The 17,764-nt window shown below is 43.6% G+C and overlaps 1 long non-coding RNA gene across 2 annotated transcripts; it reads left to right on the top strand.

Annotated features, from left to right (window-relative positions):
- The first annotated feature begins 96 nt into the window (after positions 1–96).
- LOC135319216 (uncharacterized) lies at positions 97–12,658 on the top strand. Of its 2 annotated transcripts, XR_010377680.1 has the most exons (4): positions 97–192; positions 588–665; positions 11,916–12,050; positions 12,146–12,658. It is a non-coding gene; the product is annotated as an uncharacterized LOC135319216 (long non-coding RNA). The 2 variants fall into 2 exon arrangements; XR_010377681.1 differs by lacking the exons at positions 11,916–12,050; positions 12,146–12,658 and adding an exon at positions 8,152–8,359.
- Positions 12,659–17,764: the final 5,106 nt, after the last annotated feature.

Here is a 17,764-nt window from a genome sequence, read left to right as displayed (position 1 = left end):
GCTGTGGCGGCGGGGCCGCGAGCGCGCGGCGACCGGGACGGGGAGGGAGCGGGCGGCGGGGCGGGGAAGCCGGGCAGCGCTGCGGGCGGGGCTTGGCGGCGCCGACGGCCGGGCCACAGCAGCCGCCCGGCTCCTCGCCGCCCGTCTTTCTCAGTCTCCCCGGAAACAAGTTCCGGTCCCGCACGCTACCAGGTACCCTCTTCCACGTCCACGTCTGCCGAGCACGCCCACCCGCACCCCGCGCGCACACACCCCGCATTCTCCCTCCGCACGTCGAACAAGTGCCACAGATTTGTACACATAGACCCCCTCATTCTCGTGTCCCCTAGACAGACCACTTCCCCCTCCCCACCCCGCCCCGCGCAGTACATGCCGCGTACAACACTCCATCCTGCCCCGCGGTGCATCGGTACACATCACGCACACCTGTACAACCGCGCCCATCACGTCCACACCCCCTCAGGCAGACTGTCCTCCAGCTGAGGTGAGGTCTCCAGGGAGTTTGCATAGGAACAGGCTTCTGCAACTGATTTCCCTACCTCTCACCCGACCTCTGAATTCCCTCACCCTCACCTTTGCTTTCTCAGTGACCTTCCCCTTCCCTCGGCCTCAGCCACCCCCTCCAAGAGGAGACGGTCACGGAGCATCTGTTCATTCTACTTCAGGTAACTGCTTGTGGTTTAGCTCTGGGGTCACCCCTTCTTTACCCCTAGTCCGTATTTTGATCCTGGTGGTGCTGATTCCGGGTATCACCATCTCATTCAGGGTTGATTCTGCCCTGGCCTAGAAATCACACATTATATTCATCTTGGGATATTGATTGGTTGAAAGGAGGGAACATGATCCAACTCAAGATAACTAGAATCAGTGAAATTCTACAAAGAGACTTTTTCTTTGAGCTCTTGGGGGTAGGGGGTGGGGCGGGTCCCACCTCCTTCGGAATTGTTCAGATGTGGAGCTGCATCTGGGAAGAGGCTGCATAAGAATGAATCCCACCCAGAGAGCTGACAGAGAGGAAATTAAGTCCTGTTTCATCATTTGACCCACATCAAGCCATACCTGAAGCTAGTCCTACCCACCTGGCCTTACAGGTGCATTTCCTATGCATTTCCTTTTTGCTAAGTCATCTTGGGTTAGGGTATCTGTTGCTTGCAACCAAAGACTCCAAAGTAATTCTAGTGAAAATTTTATCCAAACTACAAAAGAAGCAAGTCAGGAGGGATAGTTACAGAATCTTGACGTCTGGAATGTCAGGTCCCAAACTAAGAAGATAAACCACCACAAGCACAGCTGTAGACTCCTACCCTTAGGCTCAAACAGACAAATTCTGTGCTTAAGTACAGAACGGAAAGCCCTGGCCTGGGGCCTGTGCTACCCCCTGAGATAGAGAGCCTCTTTGAGATGCAGTGCCACCTGCAGGTCTGGAGGCCCTGGGTGCTGGGTCTCTGGTTTGGTTGGCAGAATCCTCATCTGGTCCATTGATCAAAAGTGGATCCCTGGATCTTCAGTCTCATTCCCCCAGGCCACAGTGAGCTTGGGTGTCCCTCTGCCTCTGACCACAACACACCAGTTTACACCCTGCGTGCATTTTTGTTATTCCTCTTTCTCTCCCTAGTGTTCGCCCTTTGCTGCCCTCCCCCCATTACTACTATTGCTACTGCTATGAACTGTGGTACTATTTGCAGGCACCTTGCTAAGTCTCCTTTATCCTCCAAAAAAATCTTATGAGGTAGGTTTTACTTTTGTTCCCATTTTACAGAAAACGAAACAGACTTGCAGGTGTCAAGGAACTTTGCCTAAATAGCTGCAAAGCCAGGTCTCTCTGGAACCAAAGTCCATGTTCGTAAATGCTTTTGCTAAACTGCAGAGTTGTAAACTGGTAGCCCTGGAGTGGGATGTGGGATGGGGCGTGGGGGAGATCCAGTTTTCAAACATGTTTTGTTAGATCACATGGTATTTTTAAAAAATTTTGAAGCAGTGTTTAAAAGTCAGAAAATAACTCATAAAAATCAACTTCCTGATTCTCTGGAAAATAAGCAGTCAAGAGGCCTGGCGACAATGGGGCTTCTGTTCCTGCTTGGTCTGGGTGGCCTGGAGCTGAATGGCTGTGGAAGGAGCCCTGACCCCTGGTGATTCCCACTCCCAGGTGCCCAGTGCCTCCACACCCACCTGCCTGTGTGCTGATGCCCCACAGACAATTGAGTGTGGAGCCTCTGCTCCCAGCACCAGGGCCACCTCTCCTTGGTCCTCCCCTTCACCTGGCCAGTCTGCCACAAAAGCCTTCAGCCACTGCCAAGCCTCGCAGATTTCATTTTATTCCCAGAAATCCAACCACAGAGCCCAGATTACACAAGGCACAGCCAGGCTGGCGCTCAGGGCTCACCTGGTCACTCGGAACACATACCTTTCCATTTTTCTCTCCTTGCTTTGCGTAGATGAAAAATTTAATCAGCTCCTGGAGCTCTGACCTGAGAAAAATGAAGATCTGGGAACAAACTTTGCAATTTTGGTACTGAGGTTTTCAGTTGCATTTGGGAACCTTGAGAAAGGTCAGGTTGCAGCTTGCAGACTTTTAAACATCCTAACCTTCTTACATTCCAGTGAGGGAAGACAGACAGTAAATAAGACAAAGAAACTTTTAGATGGCATAACTGCTGGGGAGAAAAAGAATTCAGGCCAAAGGGGATGGGATGGCAGTTGAATTTTAAATGAGATGGACAGCCTATTTTGAGGAAGGCAGCCCTGCAGATACCTGGGAGAAGAATGTACCAGGCAGAGGAAAAGCAAGTGCAAAGGCCCTGAGGCACAGCGTGCCTGGAGTATTTGAAGAGCAGTAAGTGCCCCAGTGTATCTGGAGAAGAGAATCCAAAAACTCATGTAGAATGTGAAAACAAAACACGAGGCAGGGCCTTGTAGGGCAATGTAGGGACTTTGGTCTTAAGACAGTGAAGTGGAGGGCCTTTAGAAGGACTGAGATGATGTAACCTGACCAAAAAGTTTTAATGATTTTTATTGTGATAAAATATATATAATAATGTAAGCCATTTTAACCATTTGAAAGGGTACATTCATGTCGTACATTAAGTACATTCATGTCGTTGTTCAACCATCACCACCACCTCGATCTTTCCCATCTTCCCAAACTGAAATTCAGTATCCATTAAACAAAAACCACCCAGGCTCCTCTCCTCCCAGCCCCTGGTAGTCAATATTCCACTCTTTGTCTCTATGAATTTGACCACTCTAGGTACTTCACTGAAGTGGAATCCTGCAATGTTTGCCTTTTTGTGTCTGGCTTATTTCATGTCTTTAAGACTCATTCATGCTGTAGCACATGACAGAATTTTCTTCTTTTTAAAGGCTGAATAATATTCCACCGTATGTGTATATGTCAGAATTTTCTTCTTTTTAAAGGCTGAATAATATTCCACCATATGTATATTTTATTTCTCCATTCATCCACTGATGGACATTTGGCTTGTTTCCACCTTTTGGCTATTGTAAACAATGCTGCAATGAACATGGGTGTACAAATATTTATTTAAGTCCCTGTTTTCAATTCTTTTGGGTATAACTGACTGAAAGTTGAAAAGACTGTAAGAACTGTTGAGAATGGACCACAGGGTGGCAAGGCTGAAGCAGAGACCAGGGTGAGAGCTATGGAGGTGGTGAGAAGTGGTTAGATTCTGGATATATTTTTCAGGGATAGCTAACATAATTTGTCAGGGGATTGGCTGTGGGGTGTGAGAAAATTCAGGATCAAGTCTTCCTAGACAACCTGGTGTTTAATGAATCATATTCACTTTTGAAGCTATTTAAGCAAGTTGCAGAACAATGCCTGCAAAATAACATTATTTACATAAAATGTATAAAACAATATAATGCATTTTAATGAGCGCATATAAGCTTATGTAAATGCAGAGACAGAGTTCTAGAAGGCTACATATCAAATTGTTAACTGTGGTTACCTTATAATGAGAAGGAGGAAACTTGAGAAAGGTCAGGTTGCAGCCTGCAGACTTTTAAACACCCTAACCTTCTTACATATGAGGGTAGTCAAAGAAAATATTATCTTTAGCTATGTTACTTTTTTAAAAAGTAGTATATTCATATACAACTTACGTAATTGAAAACTTAAAAAACCCTAATAAACAGTGTTCATACTTTTTAAAAGGATAGAAAAGGCTGAGTTTAGTTTAAGACCAAGTTCTCCCAGTCAGTTGGGTTTTAATGAGTCAGATTCACTTGTGAAGCTATTTAATTGCTGCTGAAGTGACCTGAATCACTCATTCATGCTGGGGATTAAAATGGAGAGACTTTCATTTGGCTCAGTCTGCTGAAAGAGGAAACCTTACCAGGTAGCATGGGCCTACAGCCCAAGACTGGCCAGACGGCCTTAGAGAAGTCAGCAAAAATTAGAGTGTAATCATAGAAGTAACGATAATCATTTCAACAACAATAAAATAGCAGCAGCAACCCCTTCTACTTATGTAGCACCTGCTCTAAACGTTTTATATACATTAACTCACAAAAGCCCAGTGAGGTGAATACTGTTACCCTCATTTTACAGGGAGGAAATGGAGACACACAGATTTCCACTGGTTGCATAGTCTGATGATCAAATCCATCTCCCATTGTTTCCTCCATGCCTATTTCTTGTCTTTTTACTTCACTTAGGAGGTTTGGGTCATATCGAAAGGTTTAATATGGAAGTTGCAAACAGTGAGGTTATGGGGGTGCAGGCAGCAGGTCAGTTTGCTTTCATTCTTGCTCCCTTGGCATATAGTCTCCATACAGTTGACAGAATAATCCTCTTATCCTTTAATAATCCAAGTCAGGGCAAGGGTATAGCTCAGTGGTAGAGTGTGAGCTTAGCATGCATGAAGCCCTGGGTTCAATCCCCAGCACCTCCATTAAAATTAAATAAATAAATAAAAGCCTAGTTACCTCCCCAATCACCAAAATAATTTTAAAAAGATGTTTAAAAAGTAATCCAAGTTATACTAAACAAACAAAACAATGAAACTTAGCAGTCACCTTTGGAGGATGCTAGATGTGTCAGGATGACTCTAAGATGACCCCAAAAGTTCCTCTCCTAGTGTTAACACCCTGGGGTAATCCCCTTCCCAACCATGGATGTGAGCTCAGAAGCAAGTCTTTCCCCAGCTGAGCCTCTTGGTGAGACCACAGCCCCAACCAACACCTTGATGGCAGCCTCATGAGAAATCCTGCAGCAGAGGACTCAGCTAAACCATGCTGGGATTCCTGACTCACAGAAACTGTGAGACAATAAATGTGTGTTGTTTCAAGTCACTAAATGTGGTGATTTGTTATGTGGCACTAGCGAACAAATAGACTAGGGAACCAATTCATTATTTTGAAAATGTTTAAATGAAAGGAAAGAGCCAAGCATTTATTATGCCTGCTCTATACAGGGTATATATATATATTCTTTTACTAGCTGGAATATACATTATACAGCTAGTAAAAGAAGGAAAAACTAAAATGTCAACACTTTCAAACTTCTAATGAATTAGTGAATTGAGGCAAAGATCATTTGTGGCTGCTTATATCACAAGATGGACAATCAAACTTTATGTACTCGTGATGCAAGTACCCAATATCATCTATGAAGTATTCTTGCTAAAAAAAAACCCCTAAGACCAAATAAACAAAAAACCTGTCTGATTAGGTCTCTAGATACAACCACCAACTTACAAGAAATCCAGGGAACAGAGGAACATGTTAAATGACACCGCTGGAGATGTAACCAGCGAAACTGAGATGGTGGAAACTCTATAGGACAAATGACCCAGTTTCTTCAACAGATTGAAAGAAACCAATAGAGACTGAGGAGATTACTCGAGACTAAGAGACTTAAGAGCTGCTTCTACAGTGGCAACTCATGAATGTTATTTCGATGCTAATTCATACAAACTCTGAAAATTATCCATAAGACAGTTAAGGCATTTGAACACTAAATGGTTTGTGATATTTAGGAGTTATTGTTAAATTTTTAGGTGTAAAATGGTTTTGTTGTGAGTTTTCTAAAAAAGACATTATATTTTAAAGGTATGAAGGCAAACCTCACTGTATTACACTTCCACTTTATTTTGCTTTAAAGAAATTGCATTTAAAAAAATTAATTGAAGGTTTGTGGCAACTCTACATCAAGCAATTCTATCAGCATCATTTTTTCAACAGCATTTGCTTACTTCAAGTCTCTGTGTTGTGTTTTGGTAATTCTTGCAATATTTCAAACTTTTCATTATGATTATCTTTGTTGTGGTGATCTGTGATCAGTTATCTGTGATCTTCAGTGTAAATACTACAACTCACTGAAGGCTCAAATGATGGTTAGTATTCTTTAGCAACAAAGTGTTTTTAAATTAAGGTATGTACCTTGTTTTTTCAGACAAAGTGCTATTGCACACTGAATAGACTACAGTAAAGTATAAACATGTTTTTATATGCACTGAGAAACAAAAAATTTGTGACTCGCCTTATTGTAATATTCACTTTATCGTGGTAATCTGGTACTGAACCTGCAACCTCTCCGAGGTCTGCCTGTAGACAAAAATATTTAGAGGTGAAATGACAAGATGTCTGGGATTTGTTTCAAAATAATCCATTAGGGTGGCACGAGAGATAAAGATGAAAAAAATTGGTCATGAATTGATCATGTTGATGCTGCGAGATGAGTACTTGAGTGTTCATTATACTCTTCTCTCTACTTTTGTATGTTTAGAAATTTCCATTAAAATAATTTTTAAAAAACTAAGTAAAATCAAATGTTTTCCATCTTGCTCAGAATAAGAGCTGAAACAGCCTGTAAGTTTCCTCATCATCTGCATCTCTCCATCCCGTTTACTACTTCTCTGAGCTCATTTCCTACCATTCTTCCCCCTTTTCTTCCACGTGACCTTCATTGGCCCCTTTCTTGCTTCTGGGGGTATTCAAGTAGCTCCTCCTTCAGGGCCTTTGCTCTTGCCAGTTGCTCTGCTTTAGTTTCTTTTTTTCTCCCATTTAAAAAAAAAACTGAAGTATAGTCAGTTACAATGTTATATCAATTTCTGGTGTACAGCCTAATTTTTTGGTCATACATATACATACATATATTTCTTTTCATATTCTTTTTCATTCTAGGTTAGATATTGAATATAGTTCCCAGTGCTATACAGAAGAAACTTGTTGTTTATCTGTTTTATATATACTAGTTAGTATCTGCAAATCTCGAACTCCCAGTTTGTCCCTTCCCACCCTCTTCTGCCCCTGATAACCATACGTTTGTTTTCTATGTCTGTGAGTCTGTTTCTTCTCTTTTAAACTCTTGCTCTTTTACCAGGTCTCTCAGGAGCAATTTTTCTCATTTCTCTTAGGTCTCTGCTTAAATGTCAACCCCTCAGAGAGGTCTTCCTTGATTATCCCACATTAAATAGCAGGATCCATCACATACAGACACTCTTCTTGTCCTTTTTTTTTTCTTTCCACCCAATTTTTTCCATTTTACCTGTTTGGTTCCTTGATTGTCTTCCTTTTTCAACTGGTTGTCATTCCAGGGGGCAAGGACTTAAAAAAAAATCAATTACCATAGCACCAATGCCTAGATCAGTGTCTGGCACACAGTATAGGTGCTCAGTAAATTTTTGTGGAATTAATGAGTGTTTGTTTAGCCAGCATTTGTCCTTGGTTCTTTATTATTAATATTTTCAAACATGTAGAAAAATAGAGAGAATCATACAATGAACATCTCCTAGATACAACAATTGCGAACATTTGCTGTATTTTCTTCATCTCTTTTTTCTGTTTTTGGCTGAAGTAGTTTAAAGTATTTAGAGTCAACATGACATTTCAACCCTAAATACTTCAGTATCTTTTTAAAAAAAAGAAATACAACTTTACTTACCCACAATGTAAAAGGGAAGAACAAATCTGACTCCGCATTAGATCTGTTCCTTTGTCTCTAACCCTGTGCTCTGTTTCCTGGCCTTAGTCTTGCTGGTTCTGCACCTTTTGTGAAAGAACGTTGCCTGTAGCCTGAAATATACAGGAGAGCCTATTCTCAAGGCTCTGACCTGTAAGAGTGTAACACTTTCCTATTCTTATAAAGATAAAAAGGTGCAGAAGAGAAAATAACGTATCTTGTTGAAGGTTTGCAGGGACACCATGACCTGACAGATGTGGACAGCTGCAAGAACAAAGGATTCTAACACCAAGAAGTTTGCAACAACCAACCACACCACCTATCCTTCTTAGTGAGAAAGGAGCCTGAATTCTGACTTGGGAAAGACGATTCTCCAGGGCATTAGTCTGCCACCTTCTCGGGCTGCCGGCTTTCCCAATAAAGTCATTATTCCTTGCCCCAACACCTCGTCTCCAGATTTATGGCCTGTCATGCAATGACCAGAATGAGTTTGGACTGGGTAACAACAATACACGTAACACCCAACGAAATGAACCCCAAATCCATAGGATCATCAGATTCTCCATATCTATATTTCCCCAATTGCCCCCCAAATGTCTTTACATTTGCTTCAAACCAGGACCTAGTCAAGATCCTCAACCTGTGATCACATCTCATTAAGCCTCTCAGTCTAAAATCACCTCTCCTTTCACATCTCCTCCCTTTTTTCCAGGTCACTGAAGAAACCAGATCCATTGTCTTGTTGGTAAAATGCCCTACTTTCTTGGCTTTGTCTGATTGCTTCCTCCTGGTGTTTTTAACTTATCCCTCAATCTCTTGTATTTCCTGTAAACTAGAAGCCAGATCTAAAGGTTTGGTCAGATTTGAGCGAAATTTTTTTGGTGATAATTCTTCCTGGGGGTGCTGTGAGCGCCCTATATTGCGCCACACCAGAAAACTCATGACTGGTTGTCTCATGAGAGAAGCTAAGATTGATCAGTGAGTTCAGGTGGTGACAACCTGATCCCTCCATTGTGATGTTACTTCTTGTATAATCAGCTCAATGGGCTGATTTAGTACCTTGTGAATGGCCAGTCTTCCTTGAACATTTCACCCAGTGGTTTCAGCATCCTTTGCTGATCACTGCCTGAGTCAATGATTTCGTTCAGGGTTGCAAAATTCGAATGAAATCCTTCCTTCAGCATTTATGAGCTGGCATTCTTCTGTAAAGAACTCCTTTCCTTTGGTGAATAGAGCAGAATAAACGATTTCCCTCTAATTACTACTTTTTTTTTTTTTTAGGGTAAGGATTTGATGCAATAGCTGCCTCTAAAGGTGACAAATTCATTCTTTTTAATTTTCTCTCCTCTCTCCTTTTTTTTTTTTTAAATTATTACAATCTCATTGATCTTTAAAAACAGAGTTAAGGTGTTTCATTCAAGTGCATTCATTATTTTAAAATATTTTATTTTGAAATAATTTTAGATTTACAGAAAAGTTACAAAGATAGTCCAGAAAGTCCCCAAGTGCCCTTCTCCAGTTTCCCTCATGATAATATCTTTCGTCATTGTGATTCCTTTGATAAAACTGAGAAACCAACATTGACACATGACTACTAACTAAACTCCAGGCTTTATTTAGATTTTACTAGTTTTTCCACGAATGTCCCTTTTCTGTTTCAGGATTCGGTCTAGGATCACGCATTCATTCTTTGTTTTGGATGCTTAAAAATTATTGGAGATAAGTAAATAGGAGCCCAATGAGGCTGAGTTCATGTCTTCTTGAGATGATCATGACCCTAATTAGTCTTGGTTAAGCTTCTTTCTGGCCCAACAAGGTTTCCCAAGCTCATCTGAATTTGATTTCTTTGCCAACATTTAAAAAGTGGTAGATTTAACATGAAAGCCAGGACTTTCAGTTTCCTCCCCCAAAGTCAGCAGATCTGGCAACACTGAATTCGCATTCCTGCTTGGCAGAAATTGGCCGCAGCTTAGTTGGGCTGCCCCAGTTAGACAGGGCGTGCGCTCCCACCTCGCCCCAACCCCCACCACTCCCTAGGACCGGTTGGTTCATGCCATGCCTTTGTGTAAGCCTCCTGGCTTCTGTATTATTTGAGGTTGCTCCCTCCAGGTTAAGAACACAGAGTTTGGCATCTGCCCGCCCTTCATCCTCCCTCCTGTCCTTCCTGCTTATGTATGAAGTGGCTTCTATGTGCCAAGCTGTGGTTCCAAATACAAATGAGACAAATAATGCAGGTCATTGGCTTCCTTGATCTTATATCCATTCCTTGACGTTCTTCTGCAAACTGCCTTTCCCAGGCGCCACTGCTACCGGACGGTTGGCTTCCAGCTAAGTTGAGCCAAAAAGAGGCACCAGCAGGAGACTGGGTGGTGGGACAAAGGGAGGAACCAGGGCTCCTTCCCAACTTCAGAGAGTGTTTTCCAGCAGAGGCTGCATCTCCTCCGTGGTTCAGCTCTTCGCTGGACAGCCCCTGCTGTGCTTCTGGCTCCTCTTGGATGGCCCCAGAGAGGGACACCACCTCCTCCCTGTGCCCAAGCGGTGAGAGCAGCTTCCTACTATTGCTCAGCCCAGGGTTGCTTCACCATCTCCTACTGGGCTTCTCAGCTGTTGGCTCGTTAGTGTAATCAATTCCTTGTATGAAGTCCCCTCTGTTTGAAATACCTAGAATGGCTTCTGTTTTTCCCCTACAACAGACCTGGCCCCTTACCTCATGAAGCATGTACTGATTCCTTCTCTTTATCTACATTTACTTGCTTTGTGACTCTTGGCAACTTACTTAATCTCGCTTAGCCTCAATCTTCCTATCAGGAAAATAGGGTAATAATGGTCCTCATCTCGTATTATTGTTATGAGGATTAAATGCAATGATGCATATAAGGTCCTTGGAACCTAGTAAGTGTATGTACCTATTATTCTAGGTTACAGGGGACAGCAGGGACTTCTTCTTCTGTGACTCCCTAGACACACAGGTAGTGTTTATTAAGCACCTACTGTTTCCAAGGTCTTAACTTATTTCATGTTAATAAATATCTATAAAGTGTAGGTATTACTATATTACTATATATGTTTTCCAGATGAGGAAATCAAAGCACAGAGAGGTTGAATAGCTTGCTCAAGGTCTCACAGAAGAGGAAGTATGATGTGAGCCTGGGTGAGCTGCCGGCAGAGCCCACGCCCTCAAACCTGCACCGTCAAATTCCTCAACGTGCTGCACTCCGTTGTTACAGTATGCAAGAAAGGGTCTCTCCTCTCAAGTGGTCCACAGCCTAGCTGGAGAGTCAGCTGCATTAATCACTAAACACCGTGCAGTGCGATGCACGTTAATCATTCTTTTGAGTGCTTGTTCAGTCAATCATTCATTCATTCAGCAAACCCTGGGCATCAGTTTTGCACCAATTCTTGTCCTAAAGGCTGGCGAGGAGGCTCCTGTTGGTTTGGGGAACCCACACACCTCCTCTGGCCATTGAGTGCAGAGTGCTGGAACGAGAGGCTTCTGACACTTCCTGCTTTTATTCTTCTAAAGCACAGTGACTTAGAGTCAGACGTGTTGAATTTTCCTCCTACTCCTTGATTTACTTGCTGTGTGACCTCATGCAAATCACTTAACCTCTCTGTGCTTGTTTGTACATGTAAAACTGAGACTAATGATGATAGTAATAATAATATCTACCACACATGCTTAGCATTAAGGCAGAATGAGATGATGAGTGCAAAGTTCTTAGCAGAGTGCTGGGCACAGAGGAAGGGCTTAATGGTCAGTTTTTACTATTATTTATTGGTGACGGTTGTTAATTGCCCATGACCCGCACCAATGGAAGACCATTGCTCTAAATGCTACATCCCTTTGTTTGTCAAAGTTTTGCCGGTCTAACAAACCAGATGCGTTCCTTCTGGCTTTTAAACAGACACGTCTCAGCAGGATGAAAACAAAGCTAGTGGGCATGACAGACAAATCTTTATTGAAGACAGAAAATTGGCTGTTGTTTTCCAGGTGCTGCCTAAAAGCGGTGAGAAAGCCTGAAGCTCTGCAGCCTTCCTGCACCCTGCCAGAGCCCAGCCCAGCCTGGCTCCTGATCAGTCACGCCTGGATGGGTTTAAAGGGCTGCAACCCGTTCCAATGCAGAAGGTATGAATTTCATTCCACAAATTTGGATGTGTGATACATGAGATTGTTTACTTTTCTGTAACAGGGTAATTTTGATTTCTGACTTCTGCTTCCAGGAAACAGAAACTTAGTATCAATCAATTCCAAGTCTAAAGATAAGCTACATGCTGAAGACGCCCCAATATTTCCAGCATCTTCCTGGAAATCCACATCTATCTGTCTGCTTGACAGGCTCACTTGGATGTTCAATAGGCATCTCCAAGTTCATAATCATTCAAAACTGAACACAGACATTTTCTTCTCAACCTTGTTCCTCCTACAGTTTCCATCTCACTGACGGCAGCCCCATTCTTCATGTTTTCAGATCAAAGACATTGGAGTCATTAAAAATTTTTATTTTTGTTTATTGAGATGAATTTCACATAACACAAAATTAAGCATTTAAAGCAAACAATGCAGTGGCTTTTAGTACATGCACAATGTCAAGGAACCACCACCTCTATCTAACTCTAAAATATTTTTATCACCTTGTAAGAAAACCCAACCCCCTTAAGCGGTCACTTCCTTTTCTCCACCTTCCCCTAACCCCTGGCAACTACTAACCTACTTTCTGTTTCTATGGATCTATTCTGCATATTTTATATAAATAAAATCATACAATATGTGGCCTTCTGTGTCTGGCTTCTTTCACTAACAAAATGTTTTTGAGGTTCACCATGTTGTAGCATGTATCTGTACTTCATTCCTTTTTATGGCTGAAGAATATTCTGGAGGCAGTCAAATGCCTCTCTCTCACATCCACAACCAACCAGCCAACTAATGCAGTTGGCTGCCTTCAAATTATTTCTAGAATGGATTCCCTGCTTGCCATCTCTCCTGTACCTCCCGGTCCCATTCTCCATCACCTCACCTGGATGATTGCATTCTCTGCTTTCTGTCCTTCATACCTGCAGTTCCCACCCTTTCTGTACCAGTCTTTTCTCTGCACAGAACCCAGAATGCTTCGGTTAAAACCTAAGTCACAATATGTCCTTTCTGTGATCAAAACTCCCCAACGTCCCCACTCTCACCTCATTCACAGTCAGAGACGGCGTCCTGACGTCTCCCAGCCTCCTGTCTCTGCTCTAATTTCCCCTCTGCCACCATCCCCTCACTCAGCGTTGTCTGGCTACTTGGGCCAGCATCCTTGCTCTCAACGTACATGACCATCTCTCTCCGACCTCAGGCCCTGTGTACTCGTGTTCTTTCTGGAACATTCGATTGATGGTTTTCAGCCCATTTTCTTTACCTCTCTGCAGCTTTTACCCTGCTGACCACTCACGCCTTCATGAAATTGTACCTGTTCTTGCATTTCATGATGCCATGTGCTCAGTTTCTTTTGTCCCTGGCTGCTTCCTCCCAGATGCCTGTGTGAGCTCCACTTCCTCTGTGCACCCCCTTACCTGTTGGCATTTCGCAGGGTTTCATCCAACTCGTCTTCTCTTCTCTCCTTTCTCCTATCCCTGGAGTGAACTCGTCGACTCTCATGACTACATCACCAGCCTAAACCTTCTTCTTAACCTTTAGACCCAGGGGAAATTGACTGTAGGGCATCCCTCTCTAAACAGCCCTGAGGAACCACAAACTCAACAAGTCCAAAGTGAACCACCCTCCAAACAGCCGGGTTGTCCTTGGCAAATGGCATCCCTCAGTCCTAATCCTTGATTCTTTATTTTTTCCCACTTACTTGCACGTCTAATCCACCACAGATCTGCAAAGCCCATTTCCTGATGTCTAGAACCGTCTACTTCTCCCTACAGCCACTCCTGTAGTTCAGATTGTCTTCTTTTCTCAGACAGCTGGCCTTCTGGCATCTTCCCTGGTCCCCTTCCAATTTATTCTCCACATAAAAGCCAGAGAGACTTTTATAGAATACAAGCTTGATCCTCAATTGCTAAACCTGCCATAGCTTTGATTACTCTTGGGATAAATTCCTTAAGCCAGCTTTGATACCCTGCCTGGTCCAGGCCCTGTGACTCCTCCGCCACCAAGCTTGCCTTCTGCCTTCTGGCCAAACAGAACTTCTTCTCCTCAGCATGCTGTGAGTGTCAATGCTTTGCATTCTTGCTTGCATTGGTGTTTGTCTGCAACAATGCCCCTCCCATTTTCTCCTGCCTCTCTTCATCTGGTAACTCATAATGTATCCCCCAGGTATCAGCTTAGAAACCACCCCTCTAGGAAGTTTCCCCCATTTCCCCCGGTCTGATGCAGCATAGACTGCTGTGTGTTCACCAAACTCTGGTTTTTCTCTTCCTGGAGCTCACAGTTGGACTACATTTCCCAGGCTCCCACGCAGACATGGGTGGGGTCATGTGATTGAGTTCTGGCCAATGGAAAGTGGACAGAATGATGAACACCGATCCAAGGTGTAAAACCTACCATCAAAACCTCCCATGTCATCCTCCATGGTCTCTAGTTCCCTCTGTCACCAGGTGGAAGCAGGGGACCCCATGGAGAAATCTGACACCCTGGGGGAGGGCAGTGGAGCCATTAGATAGAAGGAGCCAGGATCCCTGAATGACTGAGTAGGGCAGAGCCCCATCTGCCCTCTTCCCAACCAGCATGAGACTGTAATGTGAATAACAAACTTTATTGTATTAAGTCATTGAAACTTGGTTGGCTGTTACAGCAGTTAGCCTACTCTGATAAATATACTGAGATTAATTGTTCTTCCCTCCCCCACTCCCACCCCTATTCTCCCATAGAATGTTTTACCTCCCACCACAGCACTTACCATGTTAAACAGCAACAGCCTCTCACTTATCTATCTCTTCACCTGTGGGAAGATAGGGATGGGTCATGCTTGTCCCATCCTAGGTGTAAATGGGCACTCAGCCCAGCACCTGGATTCTCACAGCCACTAAATAAATATTTGTGGAATTATTCTGTGGTTGTCGAATTCTCTGTTTCTGGATGACTGTTTTGATAACTTGCCCAGACCTGGGATTCTTCCTGCACCTCCCCAGTCCTCTCCTAAAACTCAGGACCTGCCTTTGAACCAGTCCAGTAGCTGGGGCTCCCTGATGACACAGTTCCTGAAGCTGATCCCCCACCTGGATTTCCTAATATCACTATGGTTCCCAAGCCTGGGTCTCCACCCACCTGTCAGGATCCCTGACACTGCTTGACTTTTCTCACACCTTCTATTTGCCTTCTGGATGTCACATTTGCATCTGCTGGACTGAATTGCCTCTCAAGTCCTGTAACTTTCCTGGTGGCAAGCTGATGCTCTGGCAATGGGGCAGTCACCAAGCTATGTTGTTAGCAAAAAGAAATCAGAGTAGGAAACAGGGCATAGAGTGTACAATCATTTGTGAAAAAAATTTAAAAAACAGAAGTACATGGGGTTTGCATGAAGACATTTTTAAAAGATAGCATCAGAAAGTGGAAACCATGCAGAGTGGGAGTGGGATGAAGGCAGAGTCCTGGGGATTGCTGGGGAGGGGGATTTATCCTTTGTCCCCTTGTACCATGCGGTGGGCTGAATCAGGGCTCCTGGTCCTGCCTCCGCAGCAAAGATGTTCCTGTCCTAACTCCCAGAATCTGTGAATGTGTTGCCTTACATGGTGAAAGAGATTTTGCAGATGTGATTAAGTTAAGGATTGACTTGGGGTGATTATCCTGGATTATCTGGTTGGGCTTAATGTAATCACAAGAGTCCTTCCCTACAAGAGGGAGGCTGGAGGATCAGAATTAGAGGGGCAGGTGTGATGTTGGAGACAGGGTGGGGGAGAGAGGGTTGGAGAGAGAGAGACAGACAAACGTTAAGATGCTCCTCTGTTGGCTTTTGGTGCTTTTTTTGGTCTGTGCCTTGTTCACATTTTCAGGTTCCAGATTCCTCAGCTCCAAGTCTGGGGTATAGAAGGCAAAGAGAAAACCAAAGGAATTCAACACTGTGTGTCCTCTGGGTCCCAATGTCTCTAATCTGTCTGATTTCTTTTCTCCACCTGGCAGAGTCTTCTGATGTGAGTGTTACATAGAATGTTCAGAGTTTTCAATTGTACTTAGTGGGAGGAGTAAAGAAAAGAACTTCACTGTCTTTCTGGAAGTAAGTCACCAGTATCTTTTTAAGATTAACCAGGTGATTGTAATGTGCATCTGGAGTTAAGAATCCCTGTGATTAAGGACGGGGGTGGACAGAAGCTGATTTCAAAACAGCATAATAAAATACAGTTTACAAAACACAAATACATATGCATAAAAAGAGGCTGGAAGGAAAGATGACAAAATGTTAACAGTAGTTTTTTGGTGGGGAGGGGTGGTTAAGATCACCAGCAATTTTTAATTATCAATTTTTATTTTGAAATAATTTAAAACTCACACCGAGATTTCCCATCTGCCCTTAACCCAGCTTCCCCCATGATAATATCTTCCTTAATATTATAATACTGTTAACTCAGGTATAGGCCTTCCTCAGATTTCACCAGTTTTTAAATTACAAATAATTTTAATGTTCTCTTTTTTGTTGATCTGAACATATCACTTGTACAGCAACAAAAAATTCTGGAAAAAAAATGGATTCCTCCTTCAGTGGTATCTGAGATCACTCCCCTCTGGCTCCTGAGGCCTTTCCTGTGTTTTCTCCTCTGGCTTCACTTCTCCATCCGGATCGTAAACACCCTTCAGGAGGCGGAGGAAGGTACATGAGACAGATTTTCACGATCCTGGAGATTCACTCATCCAATAAGTCTCAAACTTTGACACGCCTACTGTGTGCCAGGAATCAGTGGAGAGTCAACCCCCAATGCAGATTTCATTGTCTTATATTTTTCTCTTTTCTGTCTGTTATGATGTTTTGACATCTTAAATAGAGTCTGGCTGGGGAGGGACTGCCCTTCCTGGGGCTAGCCAATTAGAGATAACCAGGGGCTTAGCCTTTGATATAGAAACTAAGCAATCAGGAGCCATGACTGCTGTATCTGGCCCCTCCCCGAGCCCAGGGAACAAAATTCCTGGCCTTCATCATCCCAGGGCCAGATACTGGGCATCTAGGGGCCACCCCTAGAGCTAAGAGCCTGCTGAAGTTGTTCAAACTAGCCAATCCTAGCTGTCTCCACACTCCTGCCTTCTGCCTGCTGACCACACTGAACTTTCCCCACATGGCCCTGCCCATGTGGCGTGCCTCCTGTTTCTAGGAACTGTCAGAGAATAAACTGTGTTTTCCTGAGCCTCTCCTATGTTCCCTCTTGTGGCCACACAGGACTGACCATCACATAAGAGAACCTAGAACAAGCTTCCTCCACTGGAGTGCACACTCTAGTGTATGAGATAGACATTAATAGTACACCCGTGAATGTAAAATTAGAACCACACGGAAATTCTATGAGGGAGGAGTTCATGGTGCTCAGAGCATTTTAACAGGGAGATCTGACCCAAGCAGGAGGGAGGCAGAGAAGGTCTCCTTGAGGAAATGACACGTGGGTGAGATCTGACATGGCGATCAGTAGAAATTAACCAGGGAAGTGAGGAAGGATTTCCAGGCAGAGGGAACAGCACATGCTAAGGCCTCACACCGGGGGCCTGCGTGTAGGGTGACCAATCATCCTAGCTTGCCTGAGACTGAGTGGGTGGGGTGGGTTCTGGGTGCCAGACTTTCAGTTTTAAAAAACTGGGACCACCTTGAATAAACTCTTCACCAGGGACTTGGGGCAGGGCGGGGGTTTCCACGACACAGAATTTCCAGTGTTAGTGCTGGG

This window comes from Camelus dromedarius, chromosome 24 (assembly GCF_036321535.1).
Source record: "Camelus dromedarius isolate mCamDro1 chromosome 24, mCamDro1.pat, whole genome shotgun sequence".
NCBI lineage: Eukaryota > Metazoa > Chordata > Mammalia > Artiodactyla > Camelidae > Camelus > Camelus dromedarius.
The sequence above is the reverse complement of the archived record's forward strand: the minus strand, read 5'-3'. Positions and strand labels throughout refer to the sequence as shown.